Source organism: Pogoniulus pusillus, chromosome 2 (assembly GCF_015220805.1).
Source record: "Pogoniulus pusillus isolate bPogPus1 chromosome 2, bPogPus1.pri, whole genome shotgun sequence".
NCBI lineage: Eukaryota > Metazoa > Chordata > Aves > Piciformes > Lybiidae > Pogoniulus > Pogoniulus pusillus.
This window is the reverse complement of record NC_087265.1, coordinates 6440719-6468700: the sequence shown is the minus strand read 5'-3', so window position 1 is coordinate 6468700 and position 27982 is coordinate 6440719. Positions and strand designations below refer to the sequence as shown.

The window sequence follows — 27982 nt, the reverse complement described above, 5'->3', positions numbered from 1 at the left end:
AGCTTGCCCAGCAGCACAATGCCCAGCTGGGATTGGAAGCTCTCCTAACAAAGAGACCCCACAACCTCTCTGGCAGCCTGCTCCTGGCCTCCAGCATCCTTACAACAAACAACTTTCTCCTCATCTTCAGGTGGAACCTCCTGGGCTCCAGTTTGTGCTCTTTGCCCCTTGTCCTGTCCCTGGGCACCACTGACAAGAGTCTGGCCACAGCCTCTTGCTCCCTACAGCTCCTTTAGCTCTTGCTGAGCATTGCTCAGATCTCCTCTGGGGCTGCTCTCCTGCAGGCTCCACATACCAAGGGGCTCTCAGCCTTTGCTTCTCACAGAGATGCTCCAAGCCCCTCAGCATCAAGATGAGAGCCTTTTGGGTGCCTGCTGAGTCCCGTAGCATGTAAATGGGATCTGAGATGTGGAACTGTCCCTTAGTTAGCCCTGAAAGGGCCATGAAAAACTTGCCTCTTCACAGCAGACCTGTGTAACAGCTCCCCTGGAAAACACATTTAATGAATGTAAACATCTGTGGAACCATTCCAGGTCAGGTTGTTTTGGGCTCCGAGCAACCCACTCTAGCTGCAGATGTCCCTGCTGATTAGATGACCTTTAAAGGTCCTCTCCAACCCAAGCCATTTGATGATTCTCTGATAGATGTAACAAGCTGCCCACACTTTTGAAGTCTACCTGGCAAAACAAAGAAGCTAGACTTAAAAAGGAGCTGTTCTCCTCTCTTCCCCTCCCACCCTGCAAATCAGCCAACAGAGCCCTGCAGTGTGTGCTCAGGGCTTGCGCTTCTCACCCACCTCCCCTCCTGGCAAGCAAGGCCTGGGAGAAACAGCAAGCAAGGTGGTAGGCAGCTGGCATCTAATCAGTCTGATCCAGAAATATGGAAGAAGAGAAGGGAAAAATCAGCTGTCACAAAAGGTACCAAACCAAATCAGTGGCTGGAGAGGAAAGGAAGAGGTTTTGGATCAGGAAATGTGTGTCTGGGGAAGGAAGGTGATGTGTGCCATGGATGACCCACAGAATGCTTGGGGCAGGAAGGCACCTCTAGAACTCATCTAGTCCTGCCCCCCTGCAGTCAGCAGGGACATCCCCACTAGACCAGGTCACCCAAGGCCCCATCAAGCCTCACCTTGAATGTTTCCAGGGAAGGGACCTCAACTGTCTCCCTGGGTGACCTGTTCCAGTGCTCCACCACCCTCAGAGTAAAGAACTTGTTCCCAACATTGAATCTAAATCTGCTCTTCCCAAACTTGAACCTATTGGCCCTCATCCTGTCACCACAGGCCTTTGTAAACAGCTTCTCCCCATCCTTTCTGTATGCTCCCTTCAGGTACTAGCAGGCTGCTATTAGGTCTCCCCAGAACCTGCTCCTCTCCAGATTGAACACCCCCAGCTCCCTCAGCCTGTCCTCATAGCAGAGCTGCTCCAACCCTCTGATCATTTTCATGGCCCTCCTCTGTACTCACTCCATCAGGTCCATATCCTTCCTATAATGAGGGCTCCAGAACTGAGTAGGCAACTGCTGACAGGAGAACAGCACCTTTCTTTCTGGCTGCAGAGATCAGTCTTAAGGATGCAAATGGTGAGCATCGACAGAGAATCACAGCCAAGGTTACCCAGATGTCATCAGAGTATCTGAAAAGCAGAGGGATTCAGATGTAAACAAGAAATCCCAAGCACAACTCCAGGCTGGGTGGGGAATGGCTGAGAGCAGCCCTGAGGAAAAGGCCCTGGGGGTCTGGGGTGATGAAAAGCTCAACCTGAGCCTGCAGTGTGAGTGCAGCCCAGACAGCAACCCTGTGCTGGGCTGCAGCAAGGGCAGTGTGGGCAGTAGGGCAAGGGAGGGGATTCTGCCCCTTGGCTCTGCTCTCCTCAGGCAGTGGAACCAAAGCCAAGATAGGGAGGTGATGGAGTGTGTCCAGAGAAGGGCAAAGCTGGGGAAGGATCTGGAGAACAGGGCTGGTGAGGAGCAGCTGAGGGAACTGGGGGTGTTTAGTCTGGAGAAGAGTAGGATGAGGAGAAACCTCATCGCTCTCTGCAGCTCCCTGAAAGGAGGTTGGAGAGAGATGGGGGTTGGGCTCTTCTCCCTTGTATCAGGTGACAGGACAAGAGGAACTGGCCTCAAGCTGCACAAGGGGAGATTCAGGTTGGAGAGCAGGAACAATTCCTCTGCTTCAAGAGCAGTCAGGCAATGGAAGAGGCTGCCCAGGGAGGCAGTGAAGTCCCCATGCTTGGAGGTGTTCATTCACCCTGTGGCCATGGCACTGTGGGACATGGTTTAATGGCTGTGGTGCTGTCGGGCTGATGGTTGGACTGGGTGATCTTGGAGCTATTTTTGCAACCCAAACAACTCTCTGATTCTAGAAGGTTAATCAGATGGATTACCACTCTTATTTCACTCAACAGCTATATTTCCATGGTGGAAGTGAAGACGCAGGAACCTACCAACCCACTCTCCTATTTAGAGCCAGCAGAAGCTGTCACTCCCACATCATTTCATCTCAGGGACCACACTGCAATTTCTGCCTTGAGAAGACATGGATTCAGAGCTCTCTTCTTGGAAGGAAGCTCTCATCTAACAACTTGTCCATCAAAACATGTTTCCAGCTTGCAACCATGCAGTGAGTCAGGCAGCAGCAACCCAGAGATCCTGACCTGTATCTGTTTGTTTCTGAGCCTTGTCAACCAGCAACAGTTCATTCCCTGAGCTGTGAAAATGTCTCCTCAGGAAGGCAAATATTTTTCTAGATGGCTTGGAAGGAGAGTTCTGCTCAGTCAAAACATGGCATGAAAACACTGCCTTGTTCCTTCCCAGCCTTGCTCAGCTTTTCATTTTATTCTCTAAGAACCACTTTAGATGGAGAATGTCACAACAAACAGCTACACTCCATAAGCAGTGACACATCCATGGGCAGCTTGTTCTCCAGAGGGAAGGAAAAACTCCTTCAAGGCTGGACTCAAGCAATAATCAAAAGTTTTCCCTCATTTTATTCATCATTCTAGGCTGAGGGAGAGACAAAAAAGAGCCGACAGAGGTTTGCTTGCCAGAATATCACTCAGTCATCCTGGGAAAAGGCTGAGTAGCTAGCAGATGAAACACAGAAAGGCATAAAAAAAGAGAGAGACTTCTGAGTTTGAAAATAAAAAGAAGGCTTAAGTTAAGAAGTCACAGACTCACAGCAGGGTGGGGTTTGGAAGGGACCTCTGCAGATCATCCACTGCAGCCCCACTGCTAAAGCAAGGCACCCACAGCAGCTTGCCCAGCAGCACAGTGCCCAGCTGCGATTGGAAGCTCTCCTAACAAGGAGACTCTTCAACCTCTCTGGGCAGCCTGCTCCAGGCCTCCAGCACCCTCACAACAAACAACTTTCACCTCATCTTCAGAGGGAACCTCCTGGCTTCCACTTTGTGCCTATTGTCATTCCTTGTCCTGTCACTGGGCACCACTGACAAGAGTCTGGCCCCAGCCTCTTGCTCCCCACAGCTCCTTCAACTCTTGCTGAGCATTGCTCAGATCCCCTCTGGGGCTGCTCTTCTGCAGGCTCCACAGCCCCAGGGCTCTCAACCTTTGCTTCTTACAGAGGTACTCCAGGCCCCTCAGCAGCTCTACAGCCTCTACTGGACTCTGGAGGTTTAATTATGAAGACGACACACAAAAACCCTGCCAAGATGGTGACAATCTCAACCCTGGCCCAAGAATGCTGGGAAGGGACTTTTGACAAGGGCTTGTGGCAAATAGAATGGATTTGAGCTGGAAGAAAGCAGATTTAGGCTGGAGATTAGGAAGAAGTTGTTTGCAGTGAGGGTGGTGAGACACTGGCCCAGGTTGTCCAGGGAGGCTGTAGCTGCTCACTCCCTGGAGATGTTCAAAGCTAGGTTAGATGAGGCCTTGAGCAACCTGTTCTAGTGAGGGGTATCCCTGCCTATGGCAGGGGGTTGGAACTGGATGAGCTTTGAGGTCACTTCCAACCTAAACCATGCTATGATGCTACTCCATGTACAGGTAGCCCAGTGAGGCTGTGGATGCTCCCTCGCTGGAGGTGTTCCAAGCCAGTTTGGATGAAGCCTTGACCAGCTTGGTCCAGTGGAAGGTATCCCTGGTCATGGCAAAAGGGTTGGAACTGGATGAGCTTTGAGGTCCCTTTCAACCTAAACCATTCTATGATGCTATTCTATGAACAGGTTGCCCAGGAAGACTGTGGATGCTCCCTCACTGGAGGTGTTCAAGGCCAGGTTGGATGAAGCCTTGAGCATCTTATAGAATCATAGAATCAACCAGACCTCCAAGCTCATCCAGTCCAACCTAGCACCCAGCCCTGGCCAGTCAACCAGACCATGGCACTAAGTGCCCAGCCAGGCTTGGCTTCAACAACTCCAGGGATGGTGACTCCACCTCCCTGGGCAGCCCATTCCAATGCCAATCACTCTCTCTGCCAACAACTTCCTCCTAACATCCAGCCTAGACCTGCCCTGGCACAGCTTGAGACTGTGTCCCCTTGTTCTGTTGCTGCTTGCGTGGCAGAAGAACCCAACCCCACCTGGCTACAACCTCCCTTCAGGTAGTTGCAGACAGCAATCCCTGGCCACAACAAAGGGGTTGGAACTGGATGATGTTGAAGATCCCTTCCAACCCAATCCCTCCTGTGGCTCCATGACAACAGCAGAGCAGCTGTGTGTAAGTGTCACCATGGAGCAAGGTTTCCATCCCCGCATCACCTAAATTCCTCATTTCCATCCAGCCTGAAAGGAGCTGCAGGGAAGGGTGATGGGGCTGAGCTTTTGCAGACAAGACTTTTCATTTGGAAAGCAAACAAACAGTTCCACGAGTGTCTCTGAGGTTGTCAATTAAGCTGAAGACACTATTAAGGAGCTCAGCAAATTGAAAAGCTGTTGCCCAGGCGAGGCTGGTACGAGGCGAGGGAGCAGTATCTCAGGTCTCATCAGAGAGATGAGCAGCAGCAGTGGGAGATCACTCAGAAAGCTCAGTCCTAATCAGTTCTGCAAGGCTCATTTGCAGGAGAAATTTTCCACTTTGGTAATCATACCAAAAAAAAAAACAATAAAAGGTCACAGCTTTGGAGAGAGACTCTGGGACATAAAGGAAAAAATCCCCCAACAAACAAAAGTCTGACACTGAAACAGTTCACAGGATCCCTCCTTGCTTTGGGGTTCAAAAGGGCTTCTGGAGAGCACCCACTACAATCTGACCAAGAAGGGCACCCACAGCAGCTTGCCCAGCAGCACAGTGCCCAGCTGGGCTTGGAAGCTCTGCAGAGAAGGAGACTCCACAGCCTCTCTGAGCAGCCTGCTCCAGGCCTCCAGCACCCTCACACCAAACAACTTTCTCCTCCTCTTCAGGTGACACCTCCTGGCTTCCAGTTTGTGCCCATTACAGAGCCACAGAAACATCCAGGTTGGCAAAGCCCCTCAAGATCACCAAATCCAACCTAGAACCCTACTCTACAAGATTCACCTTAAACTATAGCCCTAAGCACCACATCCAAATCACCCTTAAACACATCCAGGGTAGGTGACTCCACCACCTCCCTGGGGAGCTCATTTCAGTCCCTGACCACTCTCTCCATGAAGCTCTTTTCGTAATATCCAATCTAAATCTACCCAACCTCAACTTGAGGCCATTCCCCCTTCTGTCTCCAATTACATTGTCCCTTGTCCTGTCCCTGGGCACCACTGACAAGAGTCTGGCCACAGCCTCTTGCTCCCCACAGCTCCTTTAGCTCTTGCTGAGCATTGCTCAGATCCCCTCTGGGGCTGCTCTCCTGCAGGCTCCACAGCCCCAGGGCTCTCAGCCTTTGCTTCTCACAGAGATGCTCCAGGCCACTCAGCCTCCCCTTGACTCTCTCCAGCAGTTCCCTGTCTCTCTTGAACTGGGGAGCCCAGACCTGGACTCAGGATTCCAGCTCTGCCTCACCAGGGCAGAGCAGAGGGAGAAGAGAACCTCCCTTGACCTGCTGCCAGCCCTCTTCAGAACGCACCCCAGGAGCCCACTGACCTTCTTGGCCATGAGGCAGACTGATGGTTCTTGTGGAACTTGTTGTCTAGCAGCACTGCCTGCTCCTTCTCTGTGGAGTTGTTTCCCAGCAGATGGGTGCAGTGAAATTGAATTTCATTGCTCACTGCAATTCTCCCTTCAGCCTTCTCATTATCATCAGCTACAGACAAAGCCAAGGGGACACAGTGACAGACTCAGAGAACGGCAGGCACTGGAAGGGACCTGTGGAGACCATAAGTGCCCACACCCCCTGTCAAAGCAGAACCACCTGGGGAGATGGATGGACACAGTGGATGAACTGTTGTGGGAACACACAGCTGGGACCCAAAGCTCAGCATCACAGAAACATTCAGGTTGGAAAAGTCCCTGAGGATCACCAAGTCCAACCCATAGCCCTGCTCTACAAGGTGCTCCCTAAACCATATCCCCAAGCACCACTGCCAAAGGACTTTGAAACACCTCCAGGGCTGGTGACTCCACCACCTCCCAGGGCAGCTCATTCCAATGCCTGACCACTCTTGCTGGGAAGCAGTTTTGTCCTAATACCCAGTCTAAACCTAGCCAGTGGCAACTTGAGGCCATTCCCTCTTGTTCAGTAATCACCTCTGAGAAGAGACCAGCACCAACTTCTTCACATGGTCCTTTCAGGTAGCTGTAGGCAGTGATGAGGTCCGTCCTTGGCCTCCTCTTCTTCAAACTAATCAGCCCCAGCTCCTTCTATCTCTGGATTGCAGATCTCACACAGGTAAAGGACTGTGTAGAGCTCTTTCTGCCCAGGTTCTCTCAGGTTAAGTTCTTTAGGCTCAGCCTCAAGCTCCCTTCTAAATAAAGGAAAACCAGCATTAAAAAGTCTATGAAAGATGCAGGACATAAAAGAAGCAGAGGCCAATGGGATGAGATTTAAGAAGGTTCTACACTTTGGCCACAACAACCCCAAGCAGCACTACAGGCTGGGGACAGAGTGGCTGAAAGCAGCCAGGCAGAGAGGGACCTGGGGGTGCTGGTAGAGAGTAGCTGAAGATGAGGCAGCAGTGTGCCCAGGTGGGCAGCAGAGCCAATGGCATCCTGGCCTGGCTCAGGAGCAGTGTGGCCAGCAGGACAAGGGAGGTTCTTCTGCCTCTCTGCTCAGCACTGCTCAGGCCACACCTTGAGTGCTGTGTCCAGTTCTGGGCTCCTCAACTGAAGAGAGATGTTGGATCACACCTGACCTTTCTGCCCCAGGACCTATTGCTCTAATGCCAACAGAGCAGTTGGGTCCTGGGCTGATCCCCAGCAGTGTGGGCAGCAGGGGCAGGGAGGGGATTCTGCCCCTCTGCTCTGCTCTGCTGAGACCTCACCTGCAGGGCTGGGGCCAGCTCTGGAGTGCTCAGCACAGCACAGGCAGGGACCTGCTGGAGCAGGGCCAGAGGAGGCCACAGCAATGCTGGCAGGGCTGGAAGGGCTCTGCTGGGAGGCCAGGCTGAGAGTTGGGCTTGCTCAGACGGGGGCAGAGGTTGCTGCAGGGAGACCTTCTGGTGTCCTTGCAGTGCTTGAAGGGGCTGATCAGAAAGCTGGGGACAGATTTTCTCAGGACCTGTTGTGCCAGGACAAGAGGTGATGGTTTGAACTGCTAGAGGGAGATTGAGACTGGAGAGAAGGAAGAAATGTTTGACACTGAGGGTGGTGAGAGCCTGCACCAGCTTATCCAGAGAGGTGGTAGATGTCCCATCCCCAGAACCACTGCAGGTCAGGTTGTGTGTGGCTCTGAGCAACCTGCTCTGGTTGCAGATGTCCCTGCTGACTGCACAGGTGGTTGGGCTGGATGAGCTTTACAAGTCCCTTCCAACCCTAATCAGTCTGAAACCCTAAGGTTTATCAGCTGCTGGGGAAAATGAGAGTTCTGTAGTCTGGGCAGCTGCATCTCCTAAGGTCTGATAAGACCATTCTGCTTCTATTTTTCAGTACCCCCTCAAAAAATCATCCACAAGAGCAGAACATTGCCTTGAAATGAGAAATTGCCATCATGTCATTAGAGCCCTTCCACACAGCAACTTATCTCCTGCAAGACATAATGAGGGAACGCTGCCTTTTGAGATGGAAGCAGAGCTGAGCTGATTACCCACCACAAAAACCTTGCCCTCACCTCCACCAGCAGAAGCTTCTCCCCCTGCTTCAGCAGGCCCATGGCAACACAGTCCACCTGGCTTCACAGAGGCCAGGAGGGGCATGTGCAAAGGGAGACAGCTTGAAGATGTGGTTATTTTCTTGGCACCTGTTGTTCCTTATCCAAGGAAACCTTTGAGCTAACAGCTGAAGCTCTTCAGTCCCCAGCTTCTCCACTGCATGTGGAATGGCACTGTGCTGGTGTTGGGTTGAAGGTTGGGCTGGATGACCTTAGAGGTCTTTCCCAACCGAAACAATTCTATGATTCCCTAAATCCCTCCTCAAACAGAGCAATCACCTTGGAAACAGCCTCAAACTGCACCAGGGAAGGGTTAGGTTGGACATGAGGAACAATTTCTTTGTTGCAGGAGTGGTCAGGCACTGGCACAGGCTGCCCAGGGAGGTGCTGGAGCTACCATCCCTGGAGGTGTGAAGAAAGGTGTGGCCAGGGCACTTGGGATATGGTTTCATGGCCATGGTGGTGTTGGGTTGAAGGCTGGGCTGGATGACCTTAGAGGTCTTTCCCAACTGAAACAATTCTATGATTCCCTAATTCCCTCCTCAGCAGAGGTGCTCCCAGGTTTCCCAACACATTTCAAAGGTTCCTTGGAAATAGAACCAGAGAATTGTTTTGGTTGGAAGGGGCCTTTGAAGATTCTCCACTCCAACCACTAACCCAGCACTGCCAGGTCACTAAACCATGGTCCTCAACACCACACCTACACAGGTCTGAAACACCTCCAGTGATGGGGATTCCACTCCTGCCCTGGGTAGCCTGGACCTAGTCTTGACAACCCTTTGGGAGAAGAAGCTGCTCCTCATGTCCAACCTAAACCTTCTCTGGTGCAACTTGAGGCCACTTCCTCTTGTCCTGTCACTAGTTCCTTGGGAAAAGAGACCAACCTCATCTGCTGGGAACTGTAGACAGCCAGAGGACCTAAGACTCCTGTTCTTCAGGTTGAATAGCATCTGGTGAGGAGCAACTGAGAGACCTGACCTGTTCTCTAGACCCCTCCCCAGCTCTGGACCCACAGCATCCTAAAGCATCACACATTAAGGGCACCTCCTGTTGAAGTCTTTCTGTGTTTGCACCCTCAAGCTAGAAGTCTCTTTTTGATACCATCAGCTTCCCAGCTCAATGCCCAGCAGGACAGCCATGCCAGCTGCATGCCCACATCTCCATTTGCAGCCCCCAGGTTCGATCAGTGAGGCAGCAAACAGAGCTGCCCTAATTGCACTTTCCATTATCACCACTGCTCAGGGTGCTGTGATTTCCCCCTCCCTCCCTCTCTCTTTCTGGCAGCAGAGCCAAGAGCTCTGTCCACACCCTGGGACGCTCATTAGCTAAAAGCCCATGTGCCACCCACTGCTAATTGCTAGTCTGGTTATTTTGGGGTTTAAATAGCTGGTGCCCAGAAAATCACCCAAGTTCCTGCAAGCAATAGGATGGAATCATAGGCTGGAGGGGTTCCAGGAACATCCAGATGTGGCAGTTTGGGACACTGGTTAATGGCCAGGGTGGTCTTAGGTTGAATGTTGGACTTGAGGATCATAGAATCAGTCAGGGTTGGAAGAGACCACAAGGATCAGCCAGTTCCAACCACCCTGCCATGCCCAGGGACACCCTACCCTAGAGCAGGCTGCACACAGCCTCAGCCAGCCTGGCCTGAAACACCTCCAGCCATGGGGCCTCAACCACCTCCCTGGGCAACCCATTCCAGCCTCTCACCACTCTCATGCTCAACAACTTCCTCCTCACATCCAGCCTGAATCTCCCCACCTCCAGCTTTGCTCCATTCCCCTTAGTCCTGTCAATCCCTGGGAGCCTAAAATGTCCCTCCCCGGCTTTTTTTGTAGCTCCCTTCAGAAACTGGAAGGTCAGGGGAGGTCTAGGCTGGATGTTGTTAGGAAGTTGTTGGCAGAGAGAGTGATTGGCATTGGAATGGGCTGCCAAGGGAGGTGGTGGAGTTGCTGTGCCTGGAGGTGTTGAAGCCAAGCCTGGATGAGGCACTTAGTGCCATGGTCTGGTTGATTGGCCAGGGCTGGGTGCTAGGTTGGGCTGGTTGAGCTTGGAGGTCTCTTCTGATCTGGTTGATTCTGTGATTCCTCAGAAGCTATTCAACAAACCTGGCTTGAAATGGGAACACACAATCCCAGCATGGTGAGGGTTAGAAGGGACCTCCTGAGCTCAGTGTTCATTGCTGTGGACATCACTTGAGTGGCAAAGGTGGCATCATAGAGAGGATTTGCCAGCGGCACTAATTTAACGTCTGAATTAGCTGGCTGAGGAAATGAGCTGATATTCTTACACAGAGTGTACAATCCCAGTGTGGTGGAGTTGCAAGGGATCTCTGCAGGTCATCCACTCCAACCACCCTGCTACACAAGGAGCACTCACAGCAGCTTGTCCAGCAGCACAATGCCCAGCTGGGCTTGGAGGCTCTTCTAACAAGGAGGCTCCACAGCCTCTCTGGGCAGCCTGCTCCAGGCCTCCAGCACCCTCACAACAAACAACTTTCTCCTCAGCTTCAGATGGAACCTCCTGGCTTCCAGGTTATGCCCACTCCTTCTTGTCCTGTCCCTGGGCACCACTGACAAGAGTCTGGCTCCAGCCTCTTGCCCCCCACAGCTCCTTTAGCTCTTGCTGAGCATTGCTCAGATCCCCTCTGGAGCTGCTCTTCTGCAGGCTCCACATCCCCAGGGCTCTCAGCCTTTGCTCCTCACAGAGATGCTCCAGGCCCCTCAGCAGCTTTGCAGCTTTCTGTGGACTCTCTCCAGCAGTTCCCTGTCTCTCTGGAACTGGGGAGCCCAGAACTGGACCAGATATTCCCAACATGGCCTGACTAGAGCAGAGTCTAGAGGGAGGAGAGCCTCCCTTGACCTGTTGGCCACTCTCTTCTTCATGCTCCAGGACAGTTGTCAACTATTTGATAACTTCCACATTTCAGACATCCTCACATCAACATCTTTTTCACACCAACATCTGGTGGTGATCCAAAGCTGAGCTCCCCCTGACATGTACTTACACCTTGCAGTGCTTCTCTGGTGCCCCTCACGTTCTGCTCTCTCCTCCTGTTGCCAAAGTCCAAACTCACTTAGCATCGATGCCAAGAAATAATCCCTCCCAATGGCACAGCTTCAAGCCTGATCATTCTCAGCAGGAAAAGCTAATTGAACAACCTTCTGGCTGAGACAACATTTGATTTCCCTGCTTTCAAACCCATCAGCATCTGCAGGTGGTTTGGCCACTCTGCTGGGAGCAAGTGAAAAGGAGAAGTGCTTCTGCTGGGGAGAGATAGATTAGGTCTGATGAAGAACAATTTGTAGCATGACAAGTTCCTTAAAAGAAGTGAGAAGTGGGGCAAAGTGTGATCATCACAGCCTGGTAAGCTGTAGGCTGGTCAGACAGACCAAATGTTATTGACCCAAGGTGGAGAGGAAAATAAATCACATCTGGAAAGAGATGATGCCCAGGGAGGTGGTGGAGTCACCATCCCTGGAGGTGTTGAAGCCAAGCCTGGATGAGGCACTTAGTGCCATGGTCTGGTTGATTGGCCAGGGCTGGGTGCTAGGTTGGACTGGATGAGCTTGGAGGTCTCTTCCAACGTGGCTGAATCTATGATTCTAAGATGAGGCCCTGATCAACTTGATCTAGTGGAAGGTGTCCCTGCCCATGGCAGGGGGGTTGGAATTAGATATCTTTTAAGGTTCCTCCCAACCCTTTTGCCATTCTATGAATCTATGAGCTTGCTATGCAGGGTGCAGTCATGACACTGGCAGACCTAAGGTTGGGCTTGATGACCTTGGATGTCTTTTCCAACCACTGTGATCCTGTAAGTGTCTCCTGCCACATCCTTTAACATCAACACAGAGCTGATAAGATCAGCTCCACTTGCCACCTAACAGGAAACCCTATGAATGATGCCCATGCACTGCCCTAGAAGACAACACCTGGAGGTGATGATCTGAGATCATCATATTAGGAAGAAGTTCTTCACCAGGAGGGTGGTGAGACTCTGGAACAAGTTGCCCAGGGAGGTGGTGGAAGCCTCCTCCCTGGAGGTGTTTAAGGCCAAGCTGGATGAGGCTCTAGACAGCATGATCTAGTGTGAGGTGTCCCTGCCCATAGCAGGAGGGGTTGGAACTAGATGATTCTTGTGGTCCCTTCCAACCCTGACTGATTCTGTGATCATGATCATCATCCCCCCCATTGTTTGTGGGACTTAGGTGTTCCTGATGTGTTTCCACAGCCTGCTTCTTGCTTACCAGTGACCTCCTGGTGGAAACAAATGCTCCAGGTCACTCCAGCCATGCCTTTGCCTGTTAATCATAGAAGGGTTTGGATTGGAATGGATCTTCACATGGAGCCTACTGCATTACAGTTTGTGCCCTTTGCCTTGTTGCTGGGCACCACAGGCAAGAGTCTGGTCCCAGGCTCTTGACCCCCCCACAGGTCACAGTATCACAGAGGCATCCAGGTTGGCAAAGCCCCTAAGGATCACCAAGTCCAATCTAGAACCTTCTTCTACAAGATTCACCTTAAACCATATCTCAAATCACCACATACAAACCACCCTTCATAGAATCAAGCAGGTTGGAAGAGACCTCCAAGCTCACCCAGTCCAACCTAGCACCCAGCCCTATCCAGTCAACCAGACCATGGCACTAATTCACTCATCCAGGCTTTTCTTGAGCACCTCCAGGGAAGGGGACTCCTCCCTGGGCAGCCCATCCCAATGCCAATCACTCTCTCTGCCAACAACTCCCTCATAACATCCAGCCTAGACTTCCCTTAATCATACCCAGGGTGGGTGACTCCACCACCTCCCTGGGCAGCTCATTCCAGTGCCTGACCTGATCCTTCATGCTGAGCATTGCACAGATCCCCTCTGCTCTCCTCCAGGCTCCACAGCCTCAGGGGTCTCAGTCTTTCCTCCTCACAGAGATGCTCCAGGCCCTCCAGCATCTTCAGAGCTTCTGCTGAACTCCCTCCAGTAAAGGCACATCCTCAGGGCAGAGCAGCTCCATCCTTGCAGGACCCTCTGCCTCAAAACTACCTCATAAAGCATCCCAGATCCCCCTGGCACAGCAAGGTGTCAAGCATCATCCAGCATCCACGCTGAGCTCCTCTGGGTACCAGAGGGCTCATCTTCAATATTTGACTACTCAGCTCTCCACTCTCAGCCTCCAAATGAAAAATGCATGGCTTATGAAAAATAAATAGCAGCAATCTCTGGAAGTATCTGCTGGTTTGTCATAAAATAAATTCCACTTTGGGCTCAAATACAATTCAAAGCTTTGGATCTTCAGGGGAATGCATCAGGCTTGGTGTTTTTCCAGGGAAGAACAAAAAGAGAGCACACAACTGTTTAAGGATTCAATTAGCCTGTGAAAATTATTGTCCTTAGAGATGATCCAACAGCAAACCATGCAAAGATTCAAATGCAGATCAGAGAATCACAGCATGCTGGGTGTTGGAAGGGACCTCTGGAGATCATCCACTCCAACCCCACTGCTAAATCAGGGGCACCCACAGCAGCTTGCCCAGCATCATGATGGCCATAGGGAGTTGGAAGCTCTCCAGAGAAGGAGACTCCACAATCTCTCTGGGCAGCCTGCTCCATGCCTCCACAACAAAGGGTTTTCTCCACATCCTCATAGACATTGTAGGTTGCACTTTACATGCATTGCCTCTTGTCCTGTCCCAGGACAACACTGAAAATAGCCTGGGCCCTTCTTGACACTCAACCTTCAGATATTTATAAGCATTAATAAGATACTCTTCTCAGTCTTCTCCAGCCCTAGGACTCTCAGCCTGGGGTTGTTCAACCTGGAGAAGGCTCCAGGGAGACCTTTTGGTGGCCTTTCAGTGCTTCAAGGAGCTGATAAGAAAGCTGCAGACAGACCTTTGAGCAGGGCCTGGTGTGCCAAGACAACGTGGGGGGATGGTTTGAACTGAAAGAGGGAGATTGAGACTGGAGAGAAGGAAGAAATGTTTGACTCTGAAGGTGATGAGAGCCTGTCCCAAGTTGCCCAGAGAGGTAGTACATGCCACATAGAATCAACCAGGTTGGAAGAGACCTCCAAGCTCATCCATTCCAACCCTAGCAGCCAGCCCTGTCAACCAGGTTGGAAGAGACCTCCAAGCTCATCCATTCCAACCCTAGCACCCAGCCCTGTCAACCAGGTTGGAAGAGACCTCCAAGCTCATCCATTCCAACCTATCACCCAGCCCTGTCAACCAGGTTGGAAGAGACCTCCAAGCTCATCCATTCCAACCTAGCACCCAGCCCTGTCAACCAGGTTGGAAGAGACCTCCAAGCTCATCCATTCCAACCTAGCACCCAGCCCTGTCAACCAGGTTGGAAGAGACCTCCAAGCTCATCCATTCCAACCTAGCACCCAGCCCTGTCAACCAGGTTGGAGGAGACCTCCAAGCTCATCCATTCCAACCCTAGCACCCAGCCCTGTCAACTATGTTGGGAGAGACCTCCAAGCTCATCCATTCCAACCCTAGCACCCAGCCCTGTCCAATGCCTGGAACCATTACAGGTCAGGTTGCTTGGAGCTCTGAAAAACCAGCACCATATGCACAGGGATAGTCCTAGGTGACCATTAAAGTCCCCTCCAACCTAAGATCATTCCATAAGTTCTGCTACCAGCTGGGGTTCAGACATTGCCAGGAGCAGACCTCCAGGCTCCCTCCGCAAACACACCCACTCACAGCTCGTCAGCTTCACTCCTTGCTCCTATTTCTCAGCAGACAGCTTAGAGAAGGAAACAAAACTTCTGGGAGCAGCCTCACAATTCAGGCTTGCCTGGAAACCTGGCCTGAGCTCATTAAAACATATAAATCAGAGATGCTGCCTATCCACACAGACTCAGCAGGTAGATGCAGCACTGTGTCCCCTTGCTCATAGAGAATTGACACTGCTCAGGCTCAGAGCATCCATCTCAAATGACTGCATGAATCATTTTTCCTTCTGGGGAAGAAACAAACAACCAACTACCCAAAAAAAGGCACATCAGCTCAGCAGTTGTTGTCTGTTTCTCTTCCATCATTTCACCATTGCCACCTGCTGTGCAATGCTTTATGCTCCATTTCTTCCAGTTAGGCTGCTTCTAGGTGAAACAAGTCATTTATTCTGTTCAGGTGCAGGAGATATTTGTGTGGTGTTCTCCAGTGATGGACACCTCTGGAATCTAGCACAAGGCACAGCAGCTCTAGAGGGACAATCCCCTTCCAGCAGCACTCACCTAGCACAAGGCACAGCAGCTCTAGAGGGACAATCACCTTCCAGCAGCACTCACCCAGCACAAGGCACAGCAGCTCTAGAGGGACAATCACCTGCCAGCAGCACTCACTTAGCACAAGGCACAGCAGCTCTAGAGGGACAATCACCTTCCAGCAGCACTCACCCAGCACAAGGCACAGCAGCTCTAGAGGGACAATCACCTGCCAGCAGCACTCACCTAGCACAAGGCACAGCAGCTCTAGAGGGACAATCACCTTCCAGCAGCACTCACCCAGCACAAGGCACAGCAGCTCTAGAGGGACAATCACCTTCCAGCAGCACTCACCCAGCACAAGGCACAGCAGCTCTAGAGGGACAATCACCTTCCAGCAGCACTCACCCAGCACAAGGCACAGCAGCTCTAGAGGGACAATGCCCTTCCAGCAGCACTCACCTAGCACAAGGCACAGCAGCTCTAGAGGGACAATCACCTTCCAGCAGCACTCACCTAGCACAAGGCACAGCAGCTCTAGAGGGACAATCACCTTCCAGCAGCACTCACCTAGCACAAGGCACAGCAGCTCTAGAGGGACAATCACCTTCCAGCAGCACTCACCTAGCACAAGGCACAGCAGCTCTAGAGGGACAATGCCCTTCCAGCAGCACTCACCCAGCACAAGGCACAGCAGCTCTAGAGGGACAATCCCCTTCCAGCAGCACTCACCTAGCACAAGGCACAGCAGCTCTAGAGGGACAATGCCCTTCCAGCAGCACTCACCCAGCACAAGGCACAGCAGCTCTAGAGGGACAATCACCTTCCAGCAGCACTCACCTAGCACAAGGCACATCAGCTCTAGAGGGACAATCACCTTCCAGCAGCACTCACCTAGCACAAGGCACAGCAGCTCTAGAGGGACAATCCCCTTCCAGCAGCACTCACCCAGCACAAGGCACAGCAGCTCTAGAGGGAGAATCACCTTTCAGGAGGCTACAACCATCCTCATTCCCTGTTTTCTCCTAGAACAGGGATCTCATGCCTCATTTCTGGAGAGCAGCATGGAGGAATGAGACTCACACAGTCATTAAGGTTGGAAATGATCTCCAAGACCAAGCATCAACCCAACACTGCCAAGCTCACCACTAAGCCACCTCCCAAAGTGCCATGCCTACACATTTGTAATAGCTCCAGGAGTGGGGATTCCAGCACTGATCCAGGCAGCCTGGTCCAGGGCTGGAGAACTCTTTCTGGGAATAAATTGTTCCTCTTGCCCAACCTAAACCTTCCATGGTGAAACGTGAAGCCATTTGCTCTTGTCCTATTGTTTGCTCCTTTGGAGGAGAGCCCAACTCCCACCTGACTCCAACCTCCTCTCAGGCAGCTGTAGAGAGAGCAATGAGGTCTCCCCTCAGCCTCCTTTTCTCCAGGATGAACACCCCCACTTCCCTCAGCTGCTCCTCACCAGGCCTATTCTACAAACCCTTCACCAGCTTCCTTGCCCTTCTTTGGGTATGTTTGACCATCTCAGCACCCTCCTTGTATTGGAGAGCCCCAAACTGAACACACACAGAGCATTCCAAAGCAGTGCCCTTAAAAGCTGGGACCAGCCCAAGATAGTTTTCTAACCCATCATCAATTCTCCAAACCCTTCACCAGCTTCCCTGCCCTTCTCTGGGTATGTTTGACCATCTCAGCACCCTCCTTGTATTGGAGAGCCCCAAACTGAACACACACACACACAGAGCATCCCAAAGCAGTGCCTTTCAAAGCTGAGACCATCCCAAGATGGTTTTCTAACCCATCATCAATGGCACCATGGATTCATCTTCCCTCTTCAGTGGAACCATAGAAGCAGAGAATTGTTTCAGCTGGTAAAAGACCTCGAAGATTGGAGTCCAACCACCAACCTAAAACCACCATGGCCATTAAACCACATCTCAAAGTGCCACCTCCACGTGTTTCTTGGACACCTCCAGGGACTTTGACTCCACAACAAAAGATTGGCAGCCACCAACCCCTCTCCTGCTATTAGCTGGAGCAAACCTCCAGGGCTGCACTGACTCTGATCCATTTCCAGCTCCTGTGATGAATCCGATGCCTGAAGCTCAATTGTCTTCTTTTTGGACTGCTCCCAACACAAACCTCAGAAAACTTGTCACTTCTTTATAACCTCAGAAGAATTATTACAGCAGCTGCTCACTATTCTGGGATGCAGACACAGTCCCTCAGATCAACACATTCATCTTCACAACAGAAATCTAATGATTTCCCACCCCCCACCCCAAAGCCAACAGTAGCCTCAAGGATCCAGCAGCATCTTTTATTTGCTAGCACAGTGGACAAAACAACCTTCACTCATCACACTTCATGTTGCTAAAAACAGAGGCTGCAGAAGCTGCCCAGAATGACATTATTAGATAAGCCCACTCCTGCTCATGGAGCTCATGCAGATTGATTCATAGAGTGGTTTGGGTTGGAAAGGACCTTTAAGATCATCTAGTTCCAGCCTCTCTGCTATGGGCAGGAGCATCTTCCACCAGACCAAGTTGATGAATCACAGAACTTCAGAGGTTGGAAGGGACCTCCAGAGATCATTGGAGGGCATGGTTGATGAGGAGAGGCTGAGGGGCCTGGGGCTGCTTAGTCTGGAGAAGAGAAGACTGAGAGGGGATTTGATAAATGTTTATAGGTATCTGAAGGCTGCCAGGAGGGGACAGGCTCTGCTCACTGCTGCCTGGACAAGGAGCAATGGATGGAAGCTGCAGCACAGGAGATTCTGCCTCAACACAAGGGGGAACTTCTTTCCTATAAGGGTCCCAGAGCATTGGCACAGGCTGCCCAGAGAGGTTGTGCAGTCTCCTTCTCTGCAGCCTTTCAAGGCCTGTCTGGATGTGTTCCTGTGTGATCTGTGTTAGATTGTGTGGTCCTGCTCTGGCAGGGGGACTGGACTCGATCTCCTTGGGTCCCTTTCAACCCCTGACATCCTGTGAGCCTGTGTGTCCAACTCTGCTGCCAGAACAGGATCCCCTAGGGTAGTTGACAGAGGAATGCATCCAGATGGATTTGTGAAGTCTCCAGAGAAGGAGCCTCCACAACCTCTCTGGGCAGCCTGCTCCAGGGCTCTGTTTACCTCACACCAAAGAAGTTTCTCCTCATGTTGAGGTGAAGCCTTCTATGTTATGGAGCAAAGCTGGAGGTGGGGAGAGTCAGACTGGAGGTGAGGAGGAAGTTGTTGAGCATGAGAGTGGTGAGAGGCTGGAATGGGTTCCCCAGGGAAGTGGTTGAAGTCCCATCCCCAGAGGTGTTTCAGGCCAGGCTGGATGAGGCTGTGTGCAGCCTGCTCTAGGGTAGGGTGTCCCTGGGCATGGCAGGGGGGTTGGAACTGGCTGATCCTTGTGGTCCCCTCCAACCCTGACTGATTCTGTGATTAATTCTTGGGAAAATGCTCTGCACCTGTGGAAGAAGAACCCTGCAGCAGTACAGGTAAGGGGTGATCTGCTGGAAAGCAGCTCCACAGAGAAGAACAAAGCTAGAAATGGGTAGATTCAGACTGGATGTTGAGAAGTTCTTCACCAGAAGGGTGGTGAGAGCCTGGAATGGGTTGCCCAGGGAGGTGGTTGAAGCCTCATCCCTGGAGGTGTTTAAGACCAGGCTGGATGAGGCTGTGGCCAACCTGATCTAGGGTAGGGTATCCCTGCTCATGGCAGGGAGGTTGGAACTGGCTGATCCTTGTGGTCCCTTTCCAACCCTGACTGATTCTGTGATCACAGACTCACAGAATTTCTTGGATTGGAAGAGACCTTCAAGCTCATTGAGTCCAATCATCAGTTTCACACTGACAAGTCCTTGGCTAAACCAAACCCCTCAGTACAACATCTCATCACTGTGAATCACTATGGTTGGAAAGGACCAGCAGGACTCTGTGATTCCAGTTTGTAGCTGTTGACCTTTGTCTTACTGCTGCTGAGCAACAACAAGAGATTGGCCCCAGGCACATCACCCCCACCCCTCAGATATTTCTACATGTGGATGAGATCTCCTCTCAGTCTCTTCTTCTCCACACTAAACAGCCCCAGGTTTCTCGTGGCTGTTTGAGGTCGGTTTCTAGCTGAGAAGGAATTAGGAAGAGAGCAGCTCAGCCACTGATGGTAGGAGTGGAAAAGTGCTGGGGTCATTGAGTGAGAAGGTAGAGATGCCAGGGGTAGGCCATACAATGGCAACAATAGCTAAGTTAATGGAATTTCAGTGGAGCATTGCAAGCTCTCTATCTGGAATCACAGCTTGCATCTCCCTCTTGCTGCTACCTCATCCCCCTGCTGCTGCTGCTTTGGCTGCTGCTTCACTCCACCCTCCCCTGAGGTTGCTGTATTCTGTGACAGTTTGCTTTGTCTATAGTGTCATAGTTAGACTGGAACAATACAAGTTCGTTTTCACAGTGCTTTGGGCTGGAAGGGATCTCTAAAGGTCATCCACTCTGACCCACCCTCCCCCTCCTCTTCTCCCTGCACTCAGCAGGGACATCCTGCAGTAAATCAGGTCGCTCACAGTCCCTCACCCAGCCTCACCTTGAATATCTCCAGGGATGGGGACTCAACCACCTCCCTGGGCAACCTTGTTCCAGTGTTCCACCACCTTCATAGTAAAGAACTTGTTCCTCACGTCCCATCTAAATCTACTCTTCTCTCACTTCAAACCATTGGCCCTCATCCTGGCCCGGCAGTCCTTTGCAAACAGTCCCTTTGCAGCCTTCTTATAGCCCCCTTCAGGTACTGAAAGGTCCCAGCAACAGAACAAGGGGACACAGTACAAGAGGGATGTGGAGGTGATGGAACCCCTGCAGAAGAGGGCAATAAAGCTGGGGAAGGGCCTGGGGAAGAAATCTTATGAGGAGTGACTGAAGGAGCTGGGGATGCTCAGTGTCAAACAGAGGAGGCTGAGGGCAGACCTCATTGCTGTCTACAGCTACCTGAAGGGACACCGTGGAGAGGCTGCTGCTGGTCTCATCTCACAGGTAATGGGAGACAGAACAAGGGGGAATGGCCTCAAGCTGCCACTGGGTAAGTTTAGACTGGATATTAGGGAAAACAAATCCAGCCAGAGTGGTCAGGGACTGGAATGAGCTGCCCAGGGAGGTGGTGGAATCACCAACCCTGAATGTGTTTAAAAGTAGCTTGACTGTGGTGCTTGGGGATATGGAGGCTGTAGCCAGGTGGGGTTGGGCTCTGCTGCCAGGCAAGCAGCAACAGAAGAAGGGGACACAGTCTCAAGTTGTGCCAGGGCAGGTCTAGGCTGGATGTTGTTAGGAAGTTGTTGGCAGAGAGAGTGATTGGCATTGGAATGGGCTGCCCAGGGAGGTGTTGAAGCCAAGCCTGGATGAGGCACTTAGTGCCATGGTCTGGTTGAGGCTGGGTACTAGGTTGGACTGGCTGAGCTTGGAGGTCTCTTCCAACCTGGCTGATTCTATGATTCCTGGCTCCTTGAGTGCCACTTCCCCTGGCTAACCAGAAATGGTCGCTCAAATATTCATAAGCAAAGCCAAGAGGTTTGCAGCAGACCTGGAAGCAAGGCTCCCCAAACCCTCATTTCCAGAGACTACTAGGGTTGGAAAAGACCTTTAGGATCATAGAATCCAACCAAAGAAAGCTCAAAAACAATCTAAGTAAGATACTTAGCTTTCAAAAATGAGTTTCATTTAAGATATAATTAAGGGTACGAGTTTCCCTGGACATCTGGATGGAGTCTAGCAGAGAACTGCACCTTCACACCTTAATTTAGCTCACAACAGGTGGGAGCTAATGATTGAAAGCAGAGCAGGAAGGCAGAGGCTTCACTGCCCAGGTACCAGAGCAATAAAGTAGTAATTGAGATAACTCAAGTAGGGTGAGATATCAGTGCCACAGGATTTAACCAACCCAAGTTTTCCTGATCAGAAACCTCCTCAGGGGCTGCTCTCTTCTGGCACATGCTCAAGTTCCTCCTGCTTGCAACCCAGCAACAAGCTCCAATGTGTTGGGCTAAATGAAACATCGCAGTGCAAACCCCCTGTGACCCATTTTTAAACTCCTGCTTACAAAAAGGATCTTCTCTTCCACACAATCCCATTGTTTTTGTTGTCCTCTGTGACCTAGAAGTTAGCACAAGAAACCCAATCTCTCACACCTCCCTCTTGCTTTTGTGAGCATTGAAAGGTTACTCACAGCTCTGCTTTAGAGATCAAAGCTTGGCACCTGCCTGCCATTTCTCAGGTGGATTTTGTCTCCTCTGCCCTCTCTTTGTCTGCTTTGTTGTGTCCTCTCTCTGCTGGTGAAGCAATCTGAGTGCTAAAGCAAAGCCCTTGCCCAGGGTGGCTGCAGGGAACTTTGGTGGCACTGAAAGGGTAGCCCTGGAGATGTCAAAGTGCCCATTTTACTGAGCCACTAACCAGAGACTGGAGAATCTCTGTGAGGAGGAAAGGCTGAGAGCTCTGGGGATGTTGAGCCTGGAGAAGGGCAGCCCCAGAGGGGTCTGATCAATGCTCAGCAAGAGCTAAAGGTGCTGTGGGGGACAAGAGGCCGAGTCCAGACTTTGCAGAGGTGCCCTGTGCCAGGACAAGGTGCAGTGGACACAAACTGGAGCCCAGGAAGTCCCACCCAAACAAGAGGAGAAAACTCTTTGTTGTGAGGGTGACAGAGACCATCCAGTCCAACCATTAACCCAGCACTGCCAGGCCACCACTAAACCATGGCCCTCAGCACCACTTCTCTACAGCTTTCCAACTCCTGCAGGGATGGGGACACCACTGCTGCCCTTGGAAGGCTGGGCCAGGCCTTGGCAACCCTTCTGGGGAAGAAAATGTTCCTCACATCCAGCCTAAACCTCTGTGGCTTCACACTTCCACCACCAGCATCCTGGCCTGGAGCTACAATAGTGTGGCCAGCAGGAGCAGGGCAGGAATTGTCTCCTTGCACTTGGCACTGGTAGGGCCACACCTCAACTCCTGGGCTCAGTTTTGGGTCACTCCAAGAAGGAAATTGAAGTGTGTCCAGAGGAGGGCAACAAAGCTGGTGAAAGGTCTGGAGAACAGGGCTAGGGAGGAGCAGCTGAGGGGACTGGGGGTGTTTAGTCTGGACAAGAGGAGGCTGAGGGGAGACCTCATTGCTCTCCGCAGCTCCCTGTAAAGACATTGGAGTGAGGTGGGAGTTGGTCTCTTCTCCCAAGTATCAGGTGATAGAATGAGAGGAAATGGCCTGAAATTGTGCCAGGGGAGGGTTAGGTTGGAGATGAGAAATTATTTCTTTGCTGCAAGTGTGGTCAGGCACTGGCACAGGCTGCCCAGGGAGGTGGTGGAGTCACCATCTCTAGAGTTGTTCAAGGAATGTGTGGCCACGGCACTGCTGGCCATGGTTTAGTGGCCATGGTGGTGCTGAGTTGATGGTTGGACTGGATGACCTTAGAGGTCTTTTCCAGCCCAAACATCTGTATGATGTTTCATTGACAGCTGAATATTAAAGGGCAGCTGTATCAATAGGTCTATCTAAGCATCCTCTTCTTGAAGAGTTTAATATGCATCTCAGTGTCTTCTCCTCATTAACATAGAATCAACCAGGTTGGAAGAGACCTCCAAGATTATCCAGTTCAACCTACAGCTACACTTAATTGTTGCACATCAATTAGCTACTGCTAGGGAGCAGAGCAACATCCTACATGAAAAACTAAGGAGGACATTGTGGAGGTTTTTGCTGCAAGGACAATTAACATCTACATGTGAGATCTTTAAAAGGGAGCAAATCTTTGTGCACAGAAATCACAGGATCAGCACAGAATAATCCCAGCTACAACAGCAGAAGGCAGCTGCTGGAACACTGGGAACTGGAGGGTGCATAATGGTCTTTATGCCTTTTGTGTCCCTGACCATCTCAGCCACAAAGCTATCAGGTCAGAGAGCAGATAGGTCAGGTTGAAGGATTACAGCAGCAGTTATCAGGGACCTGCATCTTCACTTGGACAATTGATCCAGGGTGGTTGAAACAAAGCCTTCAATCCCAGGATTAGCTTCTGCTCACTCATTGAGGCTTATCCTTCACAACAGGGCTCACAGACAGCAGCTGCAAGGCATCTACCTTACCTTCTGATGCTGTGTCACCACCTTGCAGTCCTTTTCTTCACCTAGTCTAAAGGAGTGGAGGTTGTGAGGTTTCATGATGGAGCTTTGCTTTGGAAGGGGCAGTTTGGGAGCAGAACTCCATCATGGAGCTTGTCGAGCTTCAGTCCTTTATTATAGGTGAAGAAGGGACACGCAGAGAAGACAAATTCATGTCCAAGTGTCATCATCTATTTCTGCTCTCAAACTGCCCCTTCCAAAGCACAGGTGAGCAATGGAACATGGCACTTGGACATGAATTACTGGATAGGGCTGGGTGCTAGGTTGAACTGGATGATCTTGGAGGTCTCTTCCAACCTGGTTGATTCTATGACAAAGCTTTGCTTTGGAGGAGGCAGTCTAGGGGGCAGAGGTGCAGAAATGATGATGATGCCTGGACAAGAGTTTGTCCTCTCCACATGTCCCTTCATTCAGAGCCACGTTTCACCTTTTCATTCCACAAGTAACCTCTGTGGTTGCTCTCACTTGAGTCAGAATGAGACAGGTTGGGAGGGACCCTTAAAGGTCCCTAACCCACTCCAACTCCCCTGCTATGAGCAGGGACAAAGACACATATGAAGTTTTGAAGTGCCACACTAGGCTCTGGCTATGGGCAAGCATTCACTGCCCTCAAACTGAGGTTGGACAGGAGAAAACATGACCTTCTAACCCAGAGCTTTCTAGGAGGAGATCACATCAAGACATATCTACAGATAAAAGAGTATGATGCAGCTGCCCAAGTGTCTTCTCCATTTGTCTCTCTGCCAAGCACCTAAATCTCTTGCTTACTGCAAAAAGTTCTCTCCAAAATACTTCAGGTTGTAATGATCCAAATACTTCTGTCACTCTAAAAGATCTCAGTGGAGAGCATGGATCCCCCAAACAAGAAGGTTAAAACACCCAACAACCTTGGGTTTAAGACCAGTTGAGATCCACATACTCCTGGACATAGCACTGGAAACCAGGCTGCATTTTAAACATGGTTTATCTCCCAGGTCACAGAGCAGGAGCAGAGCAGATGTTTATTCTACGTGATTAGCTGCTGCTGGCCAAGAGACCTACTGATAACAGAGGCATCACCTAGAAACTCCTGTTTCCTCCTTCTCCAACACACACACACACACTTGGTGTCACCTCAGCATTCTGTCTTCAGTGGAAGCTACACCTTTAAACACTGCATAACAGACACTCAAAAGGGTGGGGGTTGTGCTGCCCAGCAGCACAATGCCCAGCTGCAATTGGAAGCTCTCCAGACAAGGAGACTCCACAACCTCTCTGGGCAGCCTGCTCCAGGCCTCCAGCACCCTCACAACAAAACACTTTCTCCACATCTTCAAGTGACACCTCCTGGCTTCCAATTTGTGCCATTGGCCCTTGGCCTGTCCCTGGGCACCACTGACAACAGTCTGGCCCCAACCTTTTGCATCCTATATCCAGGAGAGCACAGCATTTTCCTCCTTTGCCCATTGAGTACTCATGCATCCTACCTAGGAAGGCACAGCCTTTCCCATATTTGTCCATGGAGCCTATCCTCCTTTGTCCATAGAATATCAATGCATCCTAGCCAGGAGGGTACAGCCTTCCCCTCCTTTGTCCATAGAACATCAATGCATCCTAGCCAGGAGGGTACAGCCTTCCCCTCCTTTGGCCATAGAACATCCATGCATCCTAGCCAGGAGGGTACAGCCTTCCCCTCCTTTGTCCATAGAACATCCATGCATCCAAGCCAAGAGGGTACAGCCTTCCCCTCCTTTGTCCATAGAACATCCATGCATCCAAGCCAAGAGGGTACAGCCTTCCCCTCCTTTGTCCATAGAACATCAATGCATCCTAGCCAGGAGGGTACAGCATTCCCCTCCTTTGTCCATAGAACATCAATGCATCCAAGCCAAGAGGGTACAGCGTTCCCCTCCTTTGTCCATAGAGCATCCACACATCCTAGCCAGGATGGTACAGCCTTTCCTTCCTTTGTCCATAGAACATCCATGCATCCTATGTAGGAGGACATAGCCTTCTCCTCCTTTGTCCATAAAGCCTATCCAGGAGAGCATAGCACTCTCCTCCTACATCCACAGAGCACCCATGCATCCTATCCAGGACATAGTTTTCCACCTCTGTCCATAGAACCCATCCAGGAGCACACAGCCTTCTCCACCTCTGTCCATAGAACCTATCCAGGAGCACACAGCCTTCTCCACCTCTGTCCATAGAACCCATCCAGGAGCACACAGCCTTCTCCACCTCTGTCCATAGAACCCATCCAGGAGCACACAGCCTTCTCCACCTCTGTCCATAGAACCCATCCAGGAGCACACAGCCTTCTCCACCTTTGTCCATGGAGCCTATCCAGGAGCACACAGCCTTCTCCACCTCTGTCCATAGAGCCCATCCAGGAGCACACAGCCTTCTCCACCTCTGTCCATAGAACCCATCCAGGAGCACACAGCCTTCTCCACCTCTGTCCATAGAACCCATCCAGGAGCACACAGCCTTCTCCACCTCTGTCCACAGAACCCATCCAGGAGCACACAGCCTTCTCCTCCTCTGTCCATAGAGCCTATCCAGGAGCACACAGCCTTCTCCACCTCTGTCCATAGAACCTATCCAGGAGCACACAGCCTTCTCCACCTCTGTCCATAGAACCTATCCAGGAGCACACAGCCTTCTCCACCTCTGTCCATAGAGCCTATCCAGGAGCACACAGCCTTCTCCACCTCTGTCCATAGAACCTATCCAGGAGCACACAGCCTTCTCCACCTCTGTCCATAGAGCCTATCCAGGAGCACACAGCCTTCTCCACCTTTGTCCATAGAACCTATCCAGGAGCACACAGCCTTCTCCACCTCTGTCCATAGAGCCTATCCAGGAGCACACAGCCTTCTCCACCTTTGTCCATAGAACCTATCCAGGAGCACACAGCCTTCTCCACCTTTGTCCATGGAGCCTGTATAGGAAGGCACAATGTTTTCCACCATCCATGCATCCTCCCTAGAAGGACACAGCCCTTTCCACCCTTATCACTGTCAAACCTCTCTCCATGAATAAATGAAGCCACAGAGTGCTTCATAACAGGGAGCAGTGAATTAAATCTTAATGACCCTGCCTGTAGCAGGGAGACAATCACCAACCTCCTCCTCCATTAAGGCAGAGGAGGATATTGCATAACAAAAGTAAAACATCCCAGGTTGCAGAGCAGAGTTTGCCTTTAATGAGCATCCCCAGATGTTTGGCATCCAGAAGAAAACGTGATGGTTTGGCTCTGCAGAAGGCAAAAAGGGTCCCAGAGGCCACCAGGGATGCAGCAAAAGGAGCAACAAGCCCTCATTTTACTGGCAAATTGTCTTCTGATTTGGCTATTTTTAGTTGCTTTCGAGTCGCCAACACAACCCTGAGTCGTGTAACAAAAGGTTTAGCTCTGTGCAACAAAGACACAACAATATCAAGGCCAAGAGAAGCCCCCAGAGCCAGAAAAAGGTCATTCTCAATGAGTCAAAGGCACAATAACACCTCAAACAGCTGGAATTCTCATCCTTATTAGGCAATCCCAGCTCCAAGAGGTCTCATACCTTGATGGACACAGCTAAAGACTCAAAAACAAAGACCAAGCTGCGGGGCAACATTATTTGAGGAAACTGTCTAAGAATAACATTATTTGGGCAGATCCCAAGAGTTTAAGTACTAACACATTTTGTTTCCCCTTCTCTTAAACTCTTGATGCCTTCTTTCCATCCACGCTTCCCAACACTTCTCTCTAACCTAGGCCAAACCTGGGAACTTTCCCTACCCAGATACCATCATCCTCCAAGCCCAAATGAAGCCAGAAGTAAAACTCACCTTTAGCAGGGCTGTGCTTGAAAGACAGCATCAGAATCCATCCTCTTCTTCATCCCTCACAGCCAGCCAACATCTCCCACCATCTCCAACCTAACTTGTATGGAGAGGAGCTACCACCAAGTGCAGAAAATGATCACCCCCAGCCTAACCTATATGGAGAGGAGTTGCTGCTAGGAGGAGCAAATGATCACTCCCAGCCTAACCTATGTGGAGAGGAGTTGCTGCTAAGGGGAGCAAATGATCACCCCCAGCCTAACCTATATGGAGAGGAGTTGCTGACAGGTGAAGCAAATGATCACCCCCAGCCTAACCTATATGGAGAGGAGTTGCTGACAGGTGAAGCAAATGATCACCTCCAGCCTAACCTATATGGAGAGGAGTTGCTGACAGGTGAAGCAAATGATCACCCCCAGCCTAACCTATATGGAGAGGAGTTGCTGCTAGGGGGAGCAAATGATCACCCCCAGCCTAACCTATATGGAGGGGACTTGCTGCTACGTGGAGCAAATGATCACCCCCAGCCTAACCTATATGGAGGAGACCTGCTGCCAGGGGGAACAAATGATCACCCCCAGCCTAACCTATATGGAGAGGAGTTGCTGCTAGGGGGAGCAAATGATCACCCACAGCCTAACCTATATG

General features: G+C 51.1%; 1 long non-coding RNA gene across 3 annotated transcripts; it reads right to left on the bottom strand.

Moving 5' to 3' along the window:
* Positions 1 to 27643, bottom strand: LOC135181771 (uncharacterized). Of its 3 annotated transcripts, XR_010304993.1 has the most exons (5): positions 27341 to 27643; positions 6616 to 6833; positions 1466 to 1634; positions 797 to 866; positions 1 to 677 (listed from the first exon to the last, which is right to left on the bottom strand). It is a non-coding gene; the product is annotated as an uncharacterized LOC135181771 (long non-coding RNA). The 3 variants fall into 3 exon arrangements; XR_010304991.1 differs by lacking the exon at positions 6616 to 6833; XR_010304992.1 differs by lacking the exon at positions 6616 to 6833 and having other exon boundaries at positions 1 to 673.
* Positions 27644 to 27982: the final 339 nt, after the last annotated feature.